This window comes from Schistocerca gregaria, chromosome 1, assembly GCF_023897955.1.
Source record: "Schistocerca gregaria isolate iqSchGreg1 chromosome 1, iqSchGreg1.2, whole genome shotgun sequence".
In the NCBI taxonomy this organism is placed as follows: domain Eukaryota; kingdom Metazoa; phylum Arthropoda; class Insecta; order Orthoptera; family Acrididae; genus Schistocerca; species Schistocerca gregaria.
In genome coordinates this window covers 765,577,829-765,598,174 of record NC_064920.1, presented here as the reverse complement: position 1 = coordinate 765,598,174, position 20,346 = coordinate 765,577,829, and the positions used below count along the sequence as shown (strand labels likewise).

The window sequence follows — 20,346 nt, the reverse complement described above, 5'->3', positions numbered from 1 at the left end:
TCGTGTAACGAAGAGAAATGCGTACCATCACGTTTCCGGCTTTGATAAGGTCGGATTGTAGCCTATCGCGATTGCGGTTTATCGTATCGCGACATTGCTGCTCGCGTTGGTCGATATCCAATGACTGTTAGCAGAATATGGAATCGGTGGGTTCAGGAGGGTAATACGGAACGCCGTGCTGGATCCCAACGGCCTCGTATCACTAGCAGTCGAGATGACAGGCATCTTATCCGCATAGCTGTAACGGATCGTGCAGCCACGTCTCGATCCCTGAGTTAACAGATGGGGACCTTTGCAAGACAACAACCATCTGCAAGAACAGTTCGACGACGTTTGCAGCAGCATGGACTATCAGCTCGGAGACCATGGCTGCGGTTACCCATGCCGCTGCATCACAGACACGAGCGCCTGCGATGGTGTACTCAACGACGAACCTGGGTGCACGAATGGCAAAACGTGGTTTTTTCGGATGAATCCAGGTTCTGTTTACAGCATCACGATAGTCTCATACGTGTTTGGTGACATCGCGGTTAACGCACATTGGAAGCGTGTATTCATCATCGCCATACTGGCGTATCACTCGGCGTGATGGTATGGGGTGCCATTGGTTACACGTCTCGGTCACCTCTTGTTCGCATTACGGGACTTTGAACAGTGGACGTTACACTTCATGTCGGTTACGACCCGTGGCTCTACCCTTCATTCGATGCCTGCGAAACCCTACATTTCAGCAGGATAATGCAGGACCACATGTTGCAGGTCCTGTACGGGCCTGCAAATCTCTCACCAATTGTAAACGTCTGGTCAATGGTGGCCGAGCAACTGACTCGTCACGATACGCCAGTTACTACTCTTGATGAACTGTGGTATCGTGTTGAAGCTGCATGGGCAGCTGTACCTGTACATGCCATCCAAGCTCTGTTTGTCTCAGGCCGTTATTACGGCCAGAGGTGGTTGTTCTGGGTACCGATTTCTCAGGATCTATGCAACCAAATTGCGTGAAAATATAATCACATGTCAGCTCTAGTATAATATATTTGTCCAATGAATACCCGTTTATCATCGGCATTTCTTCTTGGTGTAGCAATTTTAATGGCCAGTAGCGCATATATATGCCCCTGGAAGCCGTTAGAGACGCAAAGTGCAATTAGGGTCGTGCCCCCGTTGAGCAAAATGGATGTTTTAGAACTGCGTTGTACTTGGAGCACGAAAGCTACTGCGAGCGCGGAACCTGGTTAGGGACTGGCTATGGTGACGTTCCTGCGTCGCCGGCCGGGGAGGGAGGGCGCTGGGAGCGGAGCGGGGCCGGACAGTACAGAACGGTACGGTGCCGCGGTGCGGCGCGCGGGGCCGGAATGCCACGAGGTCGGGGGTCGCAGTGGCCAGCGGCGCGTCACACGCGCATGCGCGGCCGCGGTCAAGGGCACGCCGCCGGCCGGCCTCGCCTCGCCTCGCCTCGCCTCTGTGCATCCGGGAAGGCAGCGCGACACGCCGCGACACCCCACGGGGCAGAGCGCTCTGCCCTGTCGTACTGCGACCGGAGCGGCAGCTTCTGCCAGTTCTGCGTAGCTGTGCGTTGCTACGACACCTCCCACAGCTGTCGTGGATGTGTAACGGAGGCGTGCTACAGCACTCGCAAACAACAGATGCATATATCTGTGGATGTGTTTTCCAGCTTACCCACCACGCCAATATGCTGTCGACACAGTTTACCTAACTACCCAGTACACCTCCCAACTCTGGAATGGCTGTCTTTAACCTCACGTGTGCCTCCTTGCCTAGTGGTGTAACAAATGGAAACTACAGCAAACTCTCTGAACAGCCATGTTACCTTCCTTAGCTGTATCACTCGCCTATTCCGACTCACCAACTTCCACTTCTCCATGTTCAATCAACTCAGTAATCTTAGTAACACGATGCAGCACTTGGAGCTAATCATTCATAGAAAATTAACGTCCGCAGCTCTTTGTCTTGCGGTAGCGTTCTCGCTTCTCGCGAACGGGCTCCCGAGTTCGCTTCCCGGCGAGGTCACGGATTTTCCCTGCCTCGAGATGACTGGGTGTTGTGTCGTCTTCATCATCATCAGTCACCCCCATTACGGTCGGAGGAATGCAAGGGCAAAACACCTCCGCTAGGACATTGCCTAGTAGAAGGTGTTGGTCTCCCGCATCGTCTCCTACGCCCCTCGGAGTATGGGACCTCGACATAATCATCAGAAAATTAACGTGGGATGCATACTGCGTCACCATCTAACACAAAACCGAAACTGGCAGAAACTACTAACGAGCTGCACCTGGAGTGTACATAACTGGCGACTCGTTGTTATGCAGTAATGTACTCAGCACACTGTAAACATAGCGCTAAAACTAAGCCATTCCTTTTTGAATGAGAAGTGAAAACCGCACTAAAATCGCTCAATTTATCTTTGAACGCGAATCAGAAATCGCACTTAAGTTACGCCATTTATCTTCAAATGCGTGCCAGTGTGCTCTGTCTCCGCAATAACAAGTAACCATTGTCGAGTGACGAAATGATGGTCAACGTGCTACGATCAACTCAGAGAGTCGGGACGCAGCTGTCTGTGACGTCATCCCTGCCACCACAAGTGCTAGGTTGCTCACAGCACCAAGTCAGTGTTTTTTTTTACTGGGTGTAGCGTATTATGCAAATGTAGAGTATGTGGAATTTGTGAGGAGCCTTTGTCATATTGGTGCCATGGAGCAAGTGCTGTAGTGCGTTGACTCGCTATTCGTCGACTCTGTTCGATTCCCGCCGTTACCAATATTTGTCACTAATTCATTTTATTCCACACAATGTTAAACTATCTTTTAGAAAATTTGAATACATTTGAAGTTCAGTTTATATACATAAAATCAAGACATTCAATTTAGTTACGACTACTAGCGTTGTCAGGTACAAGTCTCTAGGCCACCACATTGTAGCACATTGATAAAATTTTCCACGGGCCGCCACTGGTTACATCCTACTGAGATCTCAGTGGACGCCTCAGGGTACGACAACATAACGGTCGGGATGTAGGTGCAGGTTGAGTTTACGGAAAGTCATTTGTTGCTTCACAATAGTTGGTAATCCTTTATTTAACAAGATATACCAAAAACATCAGTAACATATAGATCAATAGTAACTGTAAGCTTCATTTCAGGTTGACAAACCTCGAAAACCAGACTGCTTAAAATAACAAGTTCTACATTCAGAGCCTTTGAAGCACTCCTAAAATTCCAACCAGGCAAATGTGACTTCACCACAATTACAGAAAAACTATTACCATTACAATATGAGAACACTTATTAGACAGTAAACTTTAAACAAAGAAGGTGGCCCTCGTTTGGAAAAAATTTACGAGCACAAGATTCTGATTAAAATAAGTTAGCGTTCTTTTGGCGCTAGCAATTTAGAAACAGAAGGATAACCCCTTTCTTTGTTTTAAGTTTGCAGGTTCAGCGTTTCACAAAACTGGAGGCGGTCTTTGACATCAGTAAATTTTCAAACAGGAAGACAACAATATTCAAAATTTTACAAGTTCAGCAGTTGACAATATTTTTAAATTTACTGATCCAGAACTACGATAAAGATTTTTAGTGCCCTTCAGGCACAAGGAACTGAATGGTAACAACGATTCTATAATTTACAGCTATCTAGAATTAAGGATTGTAAGATATTCAAATCACGCAAACATTAACGCAGCAATAACAAAGGACGGACTGGACGAAGCAAATCTTGGCTAGGATGGCTTATTGTGGTGGACAGTTTGATTTAAACTTAAGTTCGAATGCGATACAGATTAAGAACTTAACTTACAGAGAGAGACGCCGTAGGAAACACGGAGGCCGCGTCGCCTCAGTGGATACCGCAAGACAGGAGTTGGAACACCACGCCGCACACACGTACACAGCCGACATGGACTATCCACGCCCAGTGAATCGGCGGGTAGCGGAGAACACGCCAGAGACAACGGTTTCAACGCTACGAATAACTCGGGAAGCCTAGGGCAAACAAACAGACACAATTCATGCAAGACTGAGCATCAAAATAACTGATTCTCGAGGCCCGACCAAAGAATACAAAATGCAAACTGCTCCAGACCCCGACCAAAATCTAAGTGTTACAATGACTCCATAATTAAAACAAAGATTAAACGGTTAATCGTTTAGCGGTAATAGCCAAACACTGGAATCAATTTGATTAAACAGCCAACTGCTAAGAAGACCCCTAAAAAAATTCGCTTAAGTAAGTTTAAAACCAAGACGAAATACTTAAGCGCTAAGACCCAAGCACGAAATTACGGTAGTAAAACAATAAATTCCTTCTTTTAAGGGAACTACTTCCAAACTTACAGAAGCTCCCCTGCGAACCTTGCAGGCCGGCCGCGGTGGTCTCGCGGTTCTAGGCGCGCAGTCCGGAACCGTGCGACTGCTACGGTCGCAGGTTCGAATCCTGCCTCGGGCATGGATCTGTGTGATGTCCTTAGGCTAGTTAGGTTTAAGTAGTTCTAAGTTCTAGGGGACTGATAACCACAGCAGTTGAGTCCCATAGTGCTCAGAGCCATTTGAACCATTTTGAACCTTGCAGGACCAGCACTCCTGAAAAAGAGGATATTGCGGAGACATGGCTTAGCCACAGCCTAAGGGATGTTTTCAGAATGAGATTTTCTCTCTGCAGCGGATTGTGCGCTGATATGAAACTTTCTGGCAGATTAAAACTGTGTGCCGGACCGAGGCTCGAACTCTGGACGCGGGAAAGCGCTCTACCAACTGAGCTACCCAAGCAAGACTCACGCTCCGTCGCCATAGCTTTACTTCCGCCAGTACCTCGTCTCCTACCTTCCAAACTTGCAGAAGCTCTCCTGCGAATCTTGCAGGACTAGCACTCCTGAAAGAGAGGATATTGCGGAGACATGGCTTAGCCACAGCCTAATGGATGTTTCCAGAATGATGTTTTCACTCTGCAGCGGAGTGTGCGCTGATATGAAACTTCCTGGCAAATTAAAACTGTGTGCCGGACCGAGACTCGAACTCGGGACCTTTACCTTTCGCGGGCAAGCGCTCTACTAACTGAGCTACCCAAGCACGACTCACGCCTCGTCCTCACAGATTTACTTCCGGTAGAGCGCTTGCCCGCGAAAGGCAAAGGTCCCGAGTTCGAGTCTCTGTCCGGCACACAGTTTTAATCTGCCAGGAAGTTTCAATGCTTTTTTTTCTTTTTTGCATGGACGTGAGTGTAGTCGTGATACATATTGAAATCCCCGTGCCACAGTACTGTAGCACGTTGATAGAACAGCCGAAATAAAATGTTGCAGCTCATGCATGAAATGGGATTTCCTTCTTCATAGCGATAATCCCGTCTAGTGCAGGGTGTGCTGTAGTCACGATTTGGCAAATTTAATTCATTCAACTTTGCAGCAGGATACCCCTCCGGTTGTCGCAGTCGTCACTAAGGGGGGGAAGTCACATGCTCCGCCTGTCTGTGAGTATTTTGTGAGGCGGAAATTAGGGACCAGCGCAGCATTTGCCTTAACGAACGTGGGAAACCACCTAAAAATCACAGTCAGAGTGGCCGGTGAACCAGTCCGTCGCGACCCGAGGCTACGTCAGCCGCCTGTCTCACTTGCTCCTTCCTTTAATCTGTGGTAGATATTTTATCAACTTCAGAATTCTCACGTATGTTTAGAAATGATGTCTCTCCTATTCAACCACATGGCTGGGGCCGCGCAATCGTTTTAGTAAATAGTACGAGAGGCATTGAACAAGTACCGCAACACATTTTTTGTCGAACAACTTCAGTTGAAAAAATGTGGAGTTAGTTGTCGGACATCGTTGAACATTCCGGCTTCAGCCTGTATACTGTCATGAAGTTTCGATAGGTAGCGCCTCCAAAATGGCGTCTGTAAGGAGGTGCGTTCCAAGCACAGAGCTGTCACTGAGTTTCTTTTGGTGAAAAACCAGAGCATCGCAGATATTCATAGGCGCTTACAAAATGGACCTGGCAGTGAACAAAAGCACCGTGAGTCGTTGGGCGAGGGATCTGTCATCGCAACATGGTCGTGCAAACCTGTCCGATCTCCCTAGCGCCGGTCGGACTCACACAACTATGCCTCCTGCAACATTGGAACGTGCGGACACTCTCATTCAAGGTGATGGACGAATCACAATCAAACACCTCGCTGCTCAACACGACGTCTCTGTTCATAGTGTTGACACGCTACTCCGTCAATTGGGGTACTCAAAGCTATGTGCCCGCTGGGTTCCTCGCCGCCTAGTAGAAGACCGTAAATGGCTTCCGTCCTTGAGACAGAAAGTATTCATTGCACAAAGCGTGTAATCAGAATAATAGCTGAAGCCCACCCAAGATCATTTTGCAGACATTTATTTAAGGAACTCGGGATATTCATAGTACCCTCGCAATACATGTATTCACATATGAAATGTGTTATTAATAATCCAACCCAGTTCAAAAATAACAGCGAAGTGCATAGCTACAACACTGGAAGAAAGGATGATCTTCGCTATTCCTTATTAAATGTCACTTTGGCACAGAAAGAGGTGAATTATGCTGCCACAAAAATCTTTAGTCATTTGCCAAATAGCATAAAAGTCTGACAGATAGCCAACCAACGTTTAAAAGAAATTAAAAGAATTTCTGAATGACAACTCCTTCTACTCGATAGGTTAATTTTTACATATGAAGTACTAACTGTAAAAAAATTAATTTATTTTTTGTGTAAAGAAAACTTAAGTTAAAGTGACACGTTTCACATCATTGCGAAATGTCTTATTCAAGATCTATGGAAAAAGTATTAATGTATGTATGTATGTCGATAAGTCATATAAAAAAAATTATAACTGGGCGCTACTCCAGGTTATTCGTTTTAACTGAACACATTCTTCGTACCTACTTTAAAAAAGAGGAATAAACTACGAATTCCGCAAACTTACGTTATTGCACAACGTATACACACATATTAACACTAAACATAAGTGGCATCAGTACCATCTCTGTGACGGATCGACAAATTTTCAACTTGCCGCCGTACACCTATGGAAGGAAGAAATGCAGAGGCAGATTCCTTCAGTAGGACCTGGTTCAGCAGAGCAGCTGAGAATTTACGTGTTATGCGGGACAAAAGCTGAAGCGTTTGGCAGCCGACCGATGTCTGCGCCGGAGTGTTCGTCGTGTGACGCGTCACGGCCCCGCCACCTCCTTTGTCCGGCGGCCACAGAGACGTACTGCACGTGCAGACATTGCGACAGGGAGACGTGTCTGCAAACGTGCTTCACTTCTATTCTCTTGCGCGCAGAATAGAGAAACCATCGCGTGAATGGGAGAGAGCATCCCCCTTTGCACTTGGAATCGAAAAATCCGAACTACAATATCCCGCCGAAGTGAATGACAATGTCGGATTGTATAGAGTAATACGACAAACGGGAGACCATGAAGCCCACTAGCTCTCTTCTGAACGTTCAGAGGAACTGTGAGCTTTCTCTTCAGAGATCGGGAGAAAGGAAGGCGCCACCCACGCCTTTTTTCGATCCCGGAGTCAACAATTTTTGTCACAAGTAGTCACTGCATTTGCGCAAGTGGTTCAAATGGCTTTGAGCACTATAGGACCCAACTTCTGTGGTCATCAGCCCCCTAGAACTTAGAAATACTTAAACCTAACTAACCTAAGGACATCACACACATCCATGCCCGAGGCAGGATTCGAACCTGCTACCGTATCGGACGCACGGTTCCAGACTGAAGCGCCTAGAACTGCTCGGCCACACCGGCCGGCTCGAAGCTGTACTTTCGGCGCCGTCGTACACATTAGTTTTGTAAGCAGATGTTAAGTCCCATAGCGCTCAGAGCAATTTCAACCATTATAATTTCTGAGTTATTCAAGGTGGCAATAGTTAGTGACTCAAGCTGTATCCATCTGGAATTCTATTGCTATTGCATCTCTTACAACGTCATTCATACTGTCAAATGCGCTTTGAAATCGCCGACCTGCTCTCTGCAGCTGTAGCATGCGGTCGTACACATCAGCGTGACGCTAGCCACGGAGCCCTGTATGTGGAATATGCATACGTCACCACTCGCTTTGAATTCTTAACATCACCTTCAAAGCGAGGCTTTATTTGTTGCACAACTATTCTTTTCTTCCTTTTGCTACTGCCTTTATCCCGCATTGGACAGGGTCTGCAGGGTTAAGTACGGATTTGGCATGGTTAATTTTAAGGCGTGACCGGATGCCCTTCCTGCCGTCACCCCATACCCCCTGGGACGGAATTAGTGTGCCCCAGCTGTCTGCGACTACTGTAAATCGTGAAATAGTGTGAATGTGTGTCAAATGTCTGCGAGTCGTGGAACTGAGACGGGACGTGGGGACCAGCCCGGTATTCACCTAGTAGGATGTGGAAAACCGCCTAAAAACCACATCCAGGCTGGCCGGCACACCGGCCCTCGTCGTTAATCCGCTGGGCGGATTCGATCCGGGGCCGGCGCCCCTACCCGAGTCCAGGAAGCAACATTCATAAACACAGCACTAGAAAGAGAAATGAGTAATACTATCCGTCATTCAACGTCAGTGTGGCGCAGAGAGGAGTGAAGTATTGTGCCCTTCTCTTCTCTTGGAGGTGGAGGAGTGGGGTGGTAGCTCGGCGTTTTGAGACAAAGCTGTCAGCGAAAGTGCGCTAATGTACGAGACATGTCCGGGACGTTAAGTACCATTTTGGAACAAAACTCATAAAAGCATTTCGTTTTACAAACCAAAATTTATTTACACGAGAAAGAGCATTTATTAAACATTTTTCCTACGTAGTTGCAGCCATTGTTCAGGCATTTGTCTTAAGAAGAAACTCTGCTTGATGAGTTCCTTCCCAGAGGTGAAACCGTCAATGCAATACGATACTGTGAAACACATAAGACTTCGACATACGGTTCGGAAAAAAATGCTCTTAATTCACTTACTTTCGATTGTTGCCCATGCAGCCATGTCAGTACTGTAAAGACGATACGACAGTGTGTCTGAGGCAACTTTCGTATCAATAATGGAAATATGAGTGTAAGGACAATGCCCAGTCCCTGAGTGGAGAAAATCTCTCACCGATCAGGATTCGAACCCGGACCCCTTCAGTTAGCGACGTACGGCGCTGACTCCGCACCTGCCACGGTGTACTATTGTGTTGCTTCATGTCAACGCCCGTCCCCGATCTACTGGTGTTACGCAAAACCTCATTCAGCATTTCGGTTGGGAGCAATTCGATCACCCCCCCCCCCCCCGTATATTCCCAATCTTGCATCTTCTGACTACCACTTGTTCTTGAAGTTGAAGCGTGATTTTGGAGGAAGTCGCTGTCACAGCGAGGAGTGGCTGAGGAGTGGCTGGCAGCATCTTGGTGGCATGAACAGGCTCACAAAGCCGCGAAAGAGGCTATCAGGGAACACACCATTACAGAATGCGCCATTCCCCTGGACTCAGCCATTTCGCTAGTGGGTCATAAATCCCTGCAGTTATGGGAGGAAGCGGTGATGGACAATAAGCTGCAGTTAGTGACGGCAACTGTCCGAGCACGGAGGTCGTACCGGTCGCCCCGGCGCGGTGAGGTGAGCCTGACCCGCCTCCGCATTGGGCACTATCTCATCACGCATGGTTTCTTACTCCAGCGATGCTTGTGACTTTCAAGTCAATGTACACCACATTTTAAATGAGAGCGTTTTATTTCATGACGAAAGGGCAGAAGCAAATTTAAGAGGGCGACCTGCTCTCTATTTTATCTGATGACGAGACGACTGTGATGATTTTAAAATTTTGTGATATATGTAGACTCTGACCCAAACGTGTAGGTCGTAACTACTGGCCATTAAAATTGCTACACCACGAAGATAACGTGATACAGCCGCGAAATTTAACCGACAGGAAGAAGATGCTGTGATATGCAAATGACTAGCTTTTCAGAGCATTCACACAAGGTTGGCGCCGGTGGCGACACCTACAGCGTGTTGACATGAGCAAAGTTTCCAACCGATTTCTCATACACAATCAGCAGTTGACCGGCGTTGCCTGGTAAAACATTGTTGTGATGCGTCGTGTAAGGAAAGGAAATGCGTACCATCACATTTCCGACGTTGATAAAGGTCGGATTGCGGTTTATCGTATCGCGACATTGCTGCTCGCGTTGGTCGAGATCCAATGACTGTTAGCAGAACATGGAATCGGTGGGGTCAGGAGTGTAATACGGAACAACGTGCTGGATCCCAACGGCCTCGTATCACTAACAATCGAGATGACGGGCATCTTATGCGCATGTCTGTAACGGATCGTGCAGCCACGTCCCGATCCCTGAGTCAACAGATGGGGACGTTTGCAAGACAACAACCATCTGCACGAACAGTTCGACGACGTTTGCAGCAGGATGGACTATCAGCTCGGAGGCCATGGCTGCGGTTACCCTTGACGCTGCATCACAGACAGGAGCGCATGCGATGGTGTACTGAACGACGAACCTGGGTGCACGAATGGCAAAACGTCATTTTTTCGGATGAATCCAGGTTCTGTTTACAGCATCATAATGGTCGCATCCGTGTTTGGCGACATCCATGTGCACGGACATTGGAAGCTTGTATTCGTCAACACCATACTGTCGTATCACCCGGCGTGATGGTAAGGGGTGCCATTGGTTACACGTCTCGGTCGCCTCTTGTTCGCATTGACGGCACTTCGAACAGTGGACGTTACATTTCATGTCGGTCACGACCGCATGTTGCAGGTCCTGTACGGGCCTTTCTGGATGCAGAAAATGTACTACTACTGCTGCCCTGCTCAGCAGCAATTGAAAACGTCCGGTCAATGGTGGCCGAGCAACTGGCTCGTCACAATACGCTAGTGACTACTCTTGATGAACTGTGGTATCGTGCTGAAGCTGCATGGGCAGCTGTACCTGTACACGCTATCCAAGCTCTGTTTGACTCAATGCCCAGGCGTATGAAGGTCGTTATTACGGCCAGAGGTGGTTTTTCTGGGTACCCAAATTGCGTGAAAATGTAATCGGATGTCAGCTCTAGTATAATATATTTGTCCAATGAATACCCGTTTATCATCTGCATTTGTTCTTGGTGTAGCAATTTTAATGGCTAGTAGTGTAGATTTTAGCGTGTTGCAGTCTAGCTCGTTCACACCCTTTTCTTCCAGCAATCAGCCAACAGCAGTTATCTGCTGTCTTCTTTTAATTCTTTACACTGATTTCTCCCTCTAGTGTTGGATTTGACACTATGGTATGTGTGTGTGTGTGTGTGTGTGTGTGTGTGTGTGTGTGTGTGTGTGTGTGTGTGTGTGTTGTATGTATGTTTAATTTTACGTTTTTATTCATAGTTATCATGTTCGTAATTTTATGAGATTCCTCCACACTCGTCTCATTACGTTTTATTACTGGCGCTAAAGATCTCGCTGTCGTGCGCTCTCAAACTCTTATCATCATCATCTATGAGGAGGATATAGAAAAGCTGCTTTCCCGCTATCACAAATTTCTGAACAATACTGGCAACTATGTAGAAAAGTAGTTCAAGAAATGCTCTTTCTTCTAAAAATAAATTTTGATTTGGTAAGTATTTTTGTGAGGTTTTTTTTCTCTCACAATAGTGCTTGGTTTCCGGACATGCCTCGGAATGTGACTCCGGCGCTCAGAGCCTGTTAACTCGTCGAGCGGAAGCTGGCCAGTGGGCCCCGTTGAGCTGGCGTGCAGCCGGCAGCCAGCGCGCGCCACCGGCCGCTAGCTCGCCCCCTTATCACCGCCACTTGCTCTTACCGTCTGACAGCGCCACGCTCCGCCGACTCTCCCGCTACGCCAAAAGCGGCCCGCACATCCGCCCCACAGGTGGACACTTCCGTACATCCTACAGCCTACTAACAAAGTCCAGTTTTAACCTACTTACTTACTTTTTTAACACGGTTCGCGTATTAGCAGTTTCTAGGAACGTTAATAAATGACCCAGAATTATCGTACATAATAACTCAGAAGAATGTACTGATCCACTTGGCTTCCTTTCCCTTACCAGCGTCGCGGCAGTATCGCTGAAGGCCAAACCGATTAATCTACACTAGCGAGAAATGTCATGGACAGCGATGTGCACATATCCAGGTGGTGTTAATATAGTATCGTCCACACAAGGCATACAAGGACAGTGCGTTGGCAGAGCTGTCGTTTGTACCCAGGCGATTCATGTGAAAAGCTTTCCGACACGGTATGTTCAAAAGTGTGTAAATTCCTAAGGTACCAGACTGCTGAGGTCATCGGTCGCTAGACTTACCCACTACTTAAACTAATTTATGCTAAGAGCCGCACGACAGGATTTAACGGACTTTGAACGCGGCGACATTCCACTTCGAAAATCGTCAGAGAATTCAATATTCCGAGATCCACAGTATCAAGAGTATGCCGAGAATATTACATTTCACGCAGTGGCGGACGGCCTTTACTTAACGACCGGACTTCTAAAAGTTACTCCAAAAAATTTGTTATAGTTTCTGTTGTAGTTTTCGGTCTTTGACATTAGAGAGAGTTGTCTTGCATTATGCATTCAGAACTCCTTCTTACTTTTACTGGTTATTTCTGAGACAAAGTAACTCATTGAATCCCCAGCGGCACTGTCTTCGTTTGCGGGATGCTTCCGCGCTCCACATTGCAACGCAACCGTGGAGAGCTGCTTCCGCGGCGAGCAATCTGCTGGAGGTGTCCCATTTCCAGGGTGCTGCGTACGTATGTCCCGTTGAGCGAAAAGCAGCGGACACGGCTCCGTGAGTTCCGTTTGCAGGCGCGTCCGTCACGTCACGGGGCGATGCCAGGAATAGCGAGCGGCCGCCGACTAGCGAGCGCGCCACGGGCTGCGGCCACAAGCTGCCGCTGCCGCCGCGGCCACACGACAACAGGCAGCTGGGCCGAAGAGGTAAGCAGCGGCCGCCGTACCATTACGTTAACGAGCTGCGCGCCGCCGGCCGTGTGGCTGCTCTCCGTAGAAAGCAAAGGGGGGGCGCTCAGTGCTTAAAGCGTGGTCAAGAGTGCGAAATCTAATCGATTAGCACGGGGATCGCAGTATTTCTGGAGGAACCTTACAGGCTTTCACCTTACGTAATTTAGGGAAACCATTAGAAAATCTAAATTAGGATGACCAAACTGGGATTTATACTGCAAATCTCTCGCATACAGATGCAGAGTCTTAACTAAAACACCAGCCTGTTCGATGAGGCCCTGTAAACGCAATTCCATTTCTGAGGAGTTATCATTATACTTATTCAATGACAAATTCTCCAAAATTTCCGTAATATCAAATTCGTACTTTTTTTTGTCTCTTACACTCTACTTCAGGTGAAACGTGGTCGAGCGGTTCTAGGCGCTTCAGTCGGGAACCACGCGACTGCTGCTGTCACAGGTTCGAATCCTGCCTCGGGCATGGATGTGTGTGATGTCCTTAGGTTAGGTAGGTTTAAGTAGTTCTAACTTCTAGGGGACTGATGACCTCAGATGTTCAGTCCCATAGTGCTTACAGCAATCTGAACCGTTCGGGTGAAACATGAACATAATATTCGTTTTGATGAACATACAGACGGCTCAAAAACCAGCCTGTCAAATGGGCTTATTGAAACCGGGCCTCCTGAGAACGTTATCTTCATCCATCTCATTATTCACTCTCGCTGTCAGCCAACAGCGAACTTTGAACGCTTCACGCATTCTCCCTAGTACTAGCTCGACACTGCATACACTAAAATTGGAATGATATTAACAAGATGTTGACGTAGTGGTCTAGTGAGCAGAGGACTAGATTTTCCTCTGCAGCTTCCGGGTTCAATCCAGGATAGGTGCGACGAGTTCTTCTCGTTCCAGTCCCTCCAGGACGGTTCCACGTCTAGTCATCCTGCTGCAGTTCAAGGAAAGCTCGTGGTATCGTGATGGTCCACGTGGCTCCGAGCACTATGGGACTTATGATCTGAGGTAATCAGTCCCATCTACATCTACGTGACTACTCTGCTATTCACAATTAAGTGCCCGGTAGAGGGTTGAATGAACCACCTTCATACTTCTCTCTACCGTTCCACTCTCGAACGGCACGCGGGAAAAACAAGTACTTAAATTTTTCTGTGCGAGCCTTGATTTTTCTTGTTTTATCGTTATGATCATTACTTCCTATGTAGGTGGGTCCCAACAGAATGATTTCGCAATCGGAGGAGAGAACTGGTGATTGAAATTTCATGAAAAGATCCCGTCGCAACGAGAAACGCCTTTGTTTTAATGATTGCCACTCCAATTCACGTATCATGTCTGTGACACTGTCTCCCCTATTTCGCAATAATACGAAACGAGCTGCCCTTATTTGTACTTTTTCGTTGTTATCCGTCAGTCCCACCTGATGCGGATTCCACACCGCACAGACATACACCAGAATACGGCGTACAAGTGTAGTGTAAGCAGTCTGTTGGGTAGGCCTATTACACCTTCTAAGTATTCTGCCAATGAATCGCAGTCTTTGGTTTGCTCTACCCACAATATTATCTGTGTGATCGTTCCAGTTTAGGTTATTTGTAATTGTAATTCCTAAGTATTTAGTTGAATTTACAGCTCTCAGATTTGTGTGCCTTATCGCGTAATCGAAATTTAGCTGATTGCTTTTAGTATTCACGTGAATAACTTCACACTTTTCTTTATTCAGGGTCAATTGCCACTTTTCACACCATACACATATCTTATCTAAATCCTCTCGAACTTAGAACTACTTAAACCTACATCACAAAAATCCATGCTCGAGGCAGGATTCGAACCTACGACCGTAGCAGTCCAGACTGAAGCGTCTAGAACCGCTCGGCCACAGCGGCCGGCTCATGATATCGTGAAATGTTACTAATTTTTGCTGAGCTGAACATAGCGCGTATAGTTACTTATAAAAGTTTTCATCATAACTCCGTCCGAACAGGCCTCAGAAGGTCCAACGGTAACTACCGACTGCAGTCTCATCCTCTGACGATGAGCGTCACTGGATGCGTATAGAGGAGCATGTGGCCTGCACGCCGCTCTCCGTTGTCAGTTTTCGTGGCCGGAGCCGCTGCTTATCAATCAAGTAGCACCTCAGTCGGCATCACAAGGGCTCAGTGCATCCCGCTTGGCAACAATGCTCGGCAGACCCGGACGGTGACCCATCCAAGTGTTAGCCAAGCCCAGCAGCGCTTAACTTCGGTGATCTGACGGGAATCGGCGTTGCCATTGTCGCTTGGCCGTTGGATTTTTGTCATAACGCGAAGCCGATATACACGCTGAACATTAACAAAACCGAAATTGCAAGGACGCATTCCTGGCTGGAAATGGAGGAAAAAACAATCATTCGGAAATATGTCGACACAGTATATAGCGCTGATGAATGACTGTTGCTCTGACCACGTGCCGTGTGTTGCAGGCTGTGTGACTGACGCAGCGCAGTGTAAACAGCTGAATGGCCCGATATTCATGTCGGGAACAAGCCGAGATTGTGTTTGTGTACGGCCAAGCAGATAGAAGCGGTCGAGAGGCAGCATGACTATAACAAAACAAGTATCTTCACAGACAGCATCCACATCAAACAACATTTCAAACCCTTTTTGGTCGTCTGAGTGATCATGGGGCCTTTGAGTAGGACGAACGAACTGGGAGGTGGCACACGGTGCGTACGCCGGCCGGAGTGGCCGAGCGGTTCTAGGCGCTACAGTCTGGAACCGCGTGATCGCTACGGTCGTAGGTTCGAATCCTGCCTCGGGCATGGGTGTGTGTGATGTGCTTAGGTTAGTTAGGTTTAAGTAGTTCTAAGTTCTAAGGGACTGATGATCACAGCAGTTAGGTCCCATAGTACTCAGACCCATTTGAACGGTGCGTACACCACATAAAGAAAACGAGGTTCTGCAGGCTGCAGGAAAATGTCCCGGCAACGTGGTGTTCGCCAAAGTACGATTATGTGTATCCTGCATGACAACCGCTACTATTCCTATCACCTGCAATTGCATGGAGGCCACTTTGAACATCTGTTGTGACGTGGATGCAGTGCAGCTCTGTACTGTTTTCTGAAACGATTTGTTGTTGCCCGCACACCGTCCATTTCCGGAAAAATGTTTATAGGACATTTTCCTTCCATTTCCAGTCAGGAATCCGTGCCCTTGCCAACGGCCTTGCCCCAGTGGTAATGTCGGTTCCCGTCAGATCACCGAAGTTAAGCGCTGTCGGGCTGGGCTAGCACTTGGATGGGCGACCATCCGGTCTGCCTAGCGCTGTTGACAAGCGGGGTGCACTCAGCCCCTGTGAGGCAAACTGAGGAGCTACTTGATTGAGAAGTAGCGGCTCCGGTCTCGGAAACTGACATACGGCCTGGAGAGCGGCGTGCTGACCACGTGCCCCTCCATATCCGCATCCAGTGACGCCAGTGGTCTGAGGATGACACGGCGGCCAGTCGGTACCTCTGCGCCTTTATGGCCTGTGCGGGAGGCGTTTAGTTTAGTGTTTTAGTTTAATCCGTCCCTACAGTTTGTCGGCTTTATTAATGTTCACGTTGTACGTTTGATGTACGTCTCACGTTATAATGTGCATTACTTCTCGTGTAGGTAGTTTAAAAAAAAAGAGTAGAAAGTACCAGGAACGATACTGGTACTTACTACCTGCTGCTCGGAGCGGTTCAAACCTCCCTAGTAGGTCAATGATTCTATAATAATCCAGGGCCAAACCTCCACTCACTGAAAAGCTGACTATTTCCTAAGACCTGTAGCAGGAGGTAAGTGATACCCCAAGACGTTTGGATGCCGTAGGGGCTCTTTACTGGGAGATTATAACCTCCCTCCTCCCTAATCCTAATAGCAAGACTTTTTCTCCTACGTATGGCACAAATTCAGTCTCACAAAAGTTGTTTTGTATTATTTGGCTGCAGAACATCCAGTAATTACGTTCAGAACTAATTCGTCAATAACTTTAATTAAAAGTGATAATTAGTTAGATGATCCGTTGTCGGAGATGATGTGAAATTCAGTGAAGCGGATAATGGGAGTTATGACCGACAGCTTTTATAAGGTGAGAGTCATTTTACAGGTGAGGGATGTGGAGTAAGAGGACTACAGGCAAGAAAGAGACTCAGTTTGTCGGTAGTAGAGACGGAGGTTAGAAATTAGAAGTCAGGTGTTTTCCTTTAATATCATCGGCATTGGCTTCAAGAATTAAGACTACATTTGTGATACTTGTTCGATAACCATGGTTACTTCTGTAGATACATTGCCTACGCTTCATTCTCAATTCAGAATTTTGACGGTGTTGAAAATTTCGATAACGTATTTTTAGTCGATGATCTACACTTCCGTAACGGGTGGTTAAACACGTAAAAGATCTTTAAATGTCTTATATTCGTCAGTATTTAACTTGATTGAGGAGCGAATAAGTAATGTTATGTTTCAGTGAATAACATCGTTATTATACGGAGAGTGTACAGAACGGCATGTGTGTGTGTGTGTGTGTGTGTGTGTGTGTGTGTGTGTGTGTGTGAGAGAGAGAGAGAGAGAGAGAGAGAGAGAGAGAGTGCTATGATTCGTTCGTATTTGCATTAAGTGTATAAAGAGGCTAAGTGCCATATTTAGGAAAGATAAGATATTTCATTAGGAATGTGCTGTTAGTCCATCAAAATGGCAATGGCGAGTGTTGGAGGGTGCAACCATGAGGACCTCCAGGTGGCAGAAGGCCGAGTCCTCTGACTCGTACCTATGAAAGAACCGCTGCTATTTGTTTGTTTGTTGGCTTTCCTCGTCATAAGAAGGAGGAACAAGAATCTGATAGTAACATTTCTTTGTCTCTTGCTCGAAAGATTGGAACAGTTGCTTTCGTCGTTGCAGCTCCGCTGTCGTCTTAACAGAGAGAAGAATGGTAGTCAGGAAGGCCTTTATACCAGGCGATTTAGGTATAGTTTCCAAAGCCATCATCAGCATCATTTATGAGCCATGAGATTTATGCAGGGTAGTATATTGTCTATAAGAGTCGTTTTTAGATAAAAACACTTGAATTATATCAGAACACCCGAAGCTTTTTCTACATTAAAGTTACTTACAAACGGAAAAAATGCTCTTGACTCCGTAGATGCCCCGGAAAGAACACTACGGACTTTGGTCTCTGAAATGTGGAATGTAGTTGCGGCGCACAACAGATATCACAGTTCAAAAATGGTTCAAATGGCTCTGAGCACTATGGGACTTAACATCTGCGGTCATCAGCCCCCTAGAACTTAGAACTACTTAAACCTAACTAACCTAAGGACATCACACACATCCATGCCCGAGGCAGGATTCGAACCTGCGACCGTAGCAGTCGCGCGGTTCCAGACTGAAGCGTCTAGAGCCGCTCGGCCACATCGGCGGCGATATGACAGTTCTAACGAACGTTGTAGCTTTGATAAATGTCAGTGTTTGTATTCTGATCACTACTAGCACACTCTAAGACAAAAAAATCGACGCACCAAGAAGGAATTATCCGAATGGGACGGAAATCGGTAGATGCGATGTACACGACCGACGAACAAATGATTATAATTTCATAAAAAATTGGGTGATTTAATCAAGAGAAGAGAGCTTCACAAATTGAGCAAGTCAATAAAGCGTCGGTCCACCCCTGGCCTTTAAGCAACCATTTATTCAGCCTGGCATTGATTGGTAGAGTTTCTGGACGTCCTCTTGAGGGATGTCGTGCCAAATTCTGTCCAACTGGCGCATTAGATCGTCAAACTGCAAAGTTGGTTGGAGGGCACTGCTCATAATGCTCCAAAGGATCTCGGGTTGGAAGAGGTCTGGCAACGTAGCTGGCCAAGGTGGGATTTGGCAAGCACGAAGACAAGGAGTAGAAACATTCACCGCGTAAATGTAATGCCTTCCACGGAAGGCATTAAAACGGAGCATAGAATATCGCCGATGTCCTGCTGTGATGTACCCCAAAGGGTTCCTGCCATAAAATGAAGTAACATCCCAGACCATCACTCCTGGCTATGGGCCACACGGAGGGTGACAATAAGGTTGGTACCCCACCACTGTCCGGGGCATCTCCAGATACGTCTTCGCTGGTCACCTCAGCTCGAAGCGTGAGTCTTCACTGAAGACAATTTCACTCTACCGGTCAGATTCCATATCGACGACAAGCCATCCTTACAGCACAGCGGTACGTTGAGGATATTCTACGGCCCGTTTTGTTGCCTTTCAGGGCAAGCCGTTGTGCGCTTACATTTCAGCAAGATAATGCCTGCCCGCACACGGCGAGAGAGTTTCTACTGCTTTTCTTCGTGCTTGCCAAACCTCACCTTGGCCAGCAAGGGCGCCGGATCTCACCGCAATTGAGAACATTTGGAGCAACACATCTATCGATTTCCGCTCCATCGGATAATACTTCTGTGGTGCGTCGTTTTTTCGTCTTAGAGTTTTTTTATGTATCTATTACTCAGTCCCAGAAAATTACTTAAAAAAAACACTCCGTCTTCAGGCGTCAAGTGGCCCATCGGGAACATCCGACCGCCGTATCATCTTCAGCTGAGTACGCGGATAGGAGGGGCGTGTAGTCAGCACACCGCTCTCCCGATTGTTATGATGGTTTTCTTTGACCGGAGCCGCTACTATTCGGTCGAGCAGCTCCGCAATTGGCGTCAACAGGCTGAGTGCACCCCGAAAAATGCCAACAGCGCATGGCGGCCCGGACGGTCACCAGTTCAAGTGTCGGCCACGCCCGACAGCGCTAAACTTTGGTGAACTGACGGGAACCGGTGTGTCCATGACGGAAAGGCCGTAGCCTAGAAAATTATTAAGAAAACGATAAAATATGCAGGGTTTCCAGAATAACCGGCACTCACTCCCGGTCCGGCACAGAGCTTCAATCTTCGAGGAAATTTCGTATGCACGGCTTATTTATTGTAACTTACATTGACACTTTGCAACTTTTTATCGTGATTAGTACCTTTACGTGAACCTTGCGTTGAAATCTATTCAGGGAAGAAACACGAATTTTACAGAACTGGCGCGTTATGGATCATAAATTTCCTAGGTTCTGTGGAGTCGTATCCTGTTGCCAAATTCCCGGTCGCTTAAAAATTGAAACAGATTTTCTGGTCGAAGGCAGTTGCACTGCCTCACTCTGCTGCCTTGCATAGCTGTTGCACTAGAAGAAATGTGCCCCAGTTTGCGGGAGCGGTAAATGTTAAATGGCCGCCAGTATTTCAAATTGATTTCCTATGCATTATCAGCTTTGTAAGGCTTCAGCAACGTTGATACTTGAAGGGGGCTCCTGATTTGTTTGGATACTGGCAAACACCAATAATAAATCGGAGGTGAGC

The 20,346-nt window shown here is 47.1% G+C and overlaps 1 protein-coding gene and 1 pseudogene across 2 annotated transcripts in view; both read left to right on the top strand.

The window, feature by feature from the left end:
* Nucleotides 1-20,346, top strand: part of LOC126268104 (uncharacterized) — a 634,297-nt gene that overhangs the window by 279,744 nt on the left and 334,207 nt on the right. The window lies entirely within an intron of this gene.
* LOC126291472 (5S ribosomal RNA) lies at nucleotides 16,168-16,285 on the top strand (annotated as a pseudogene).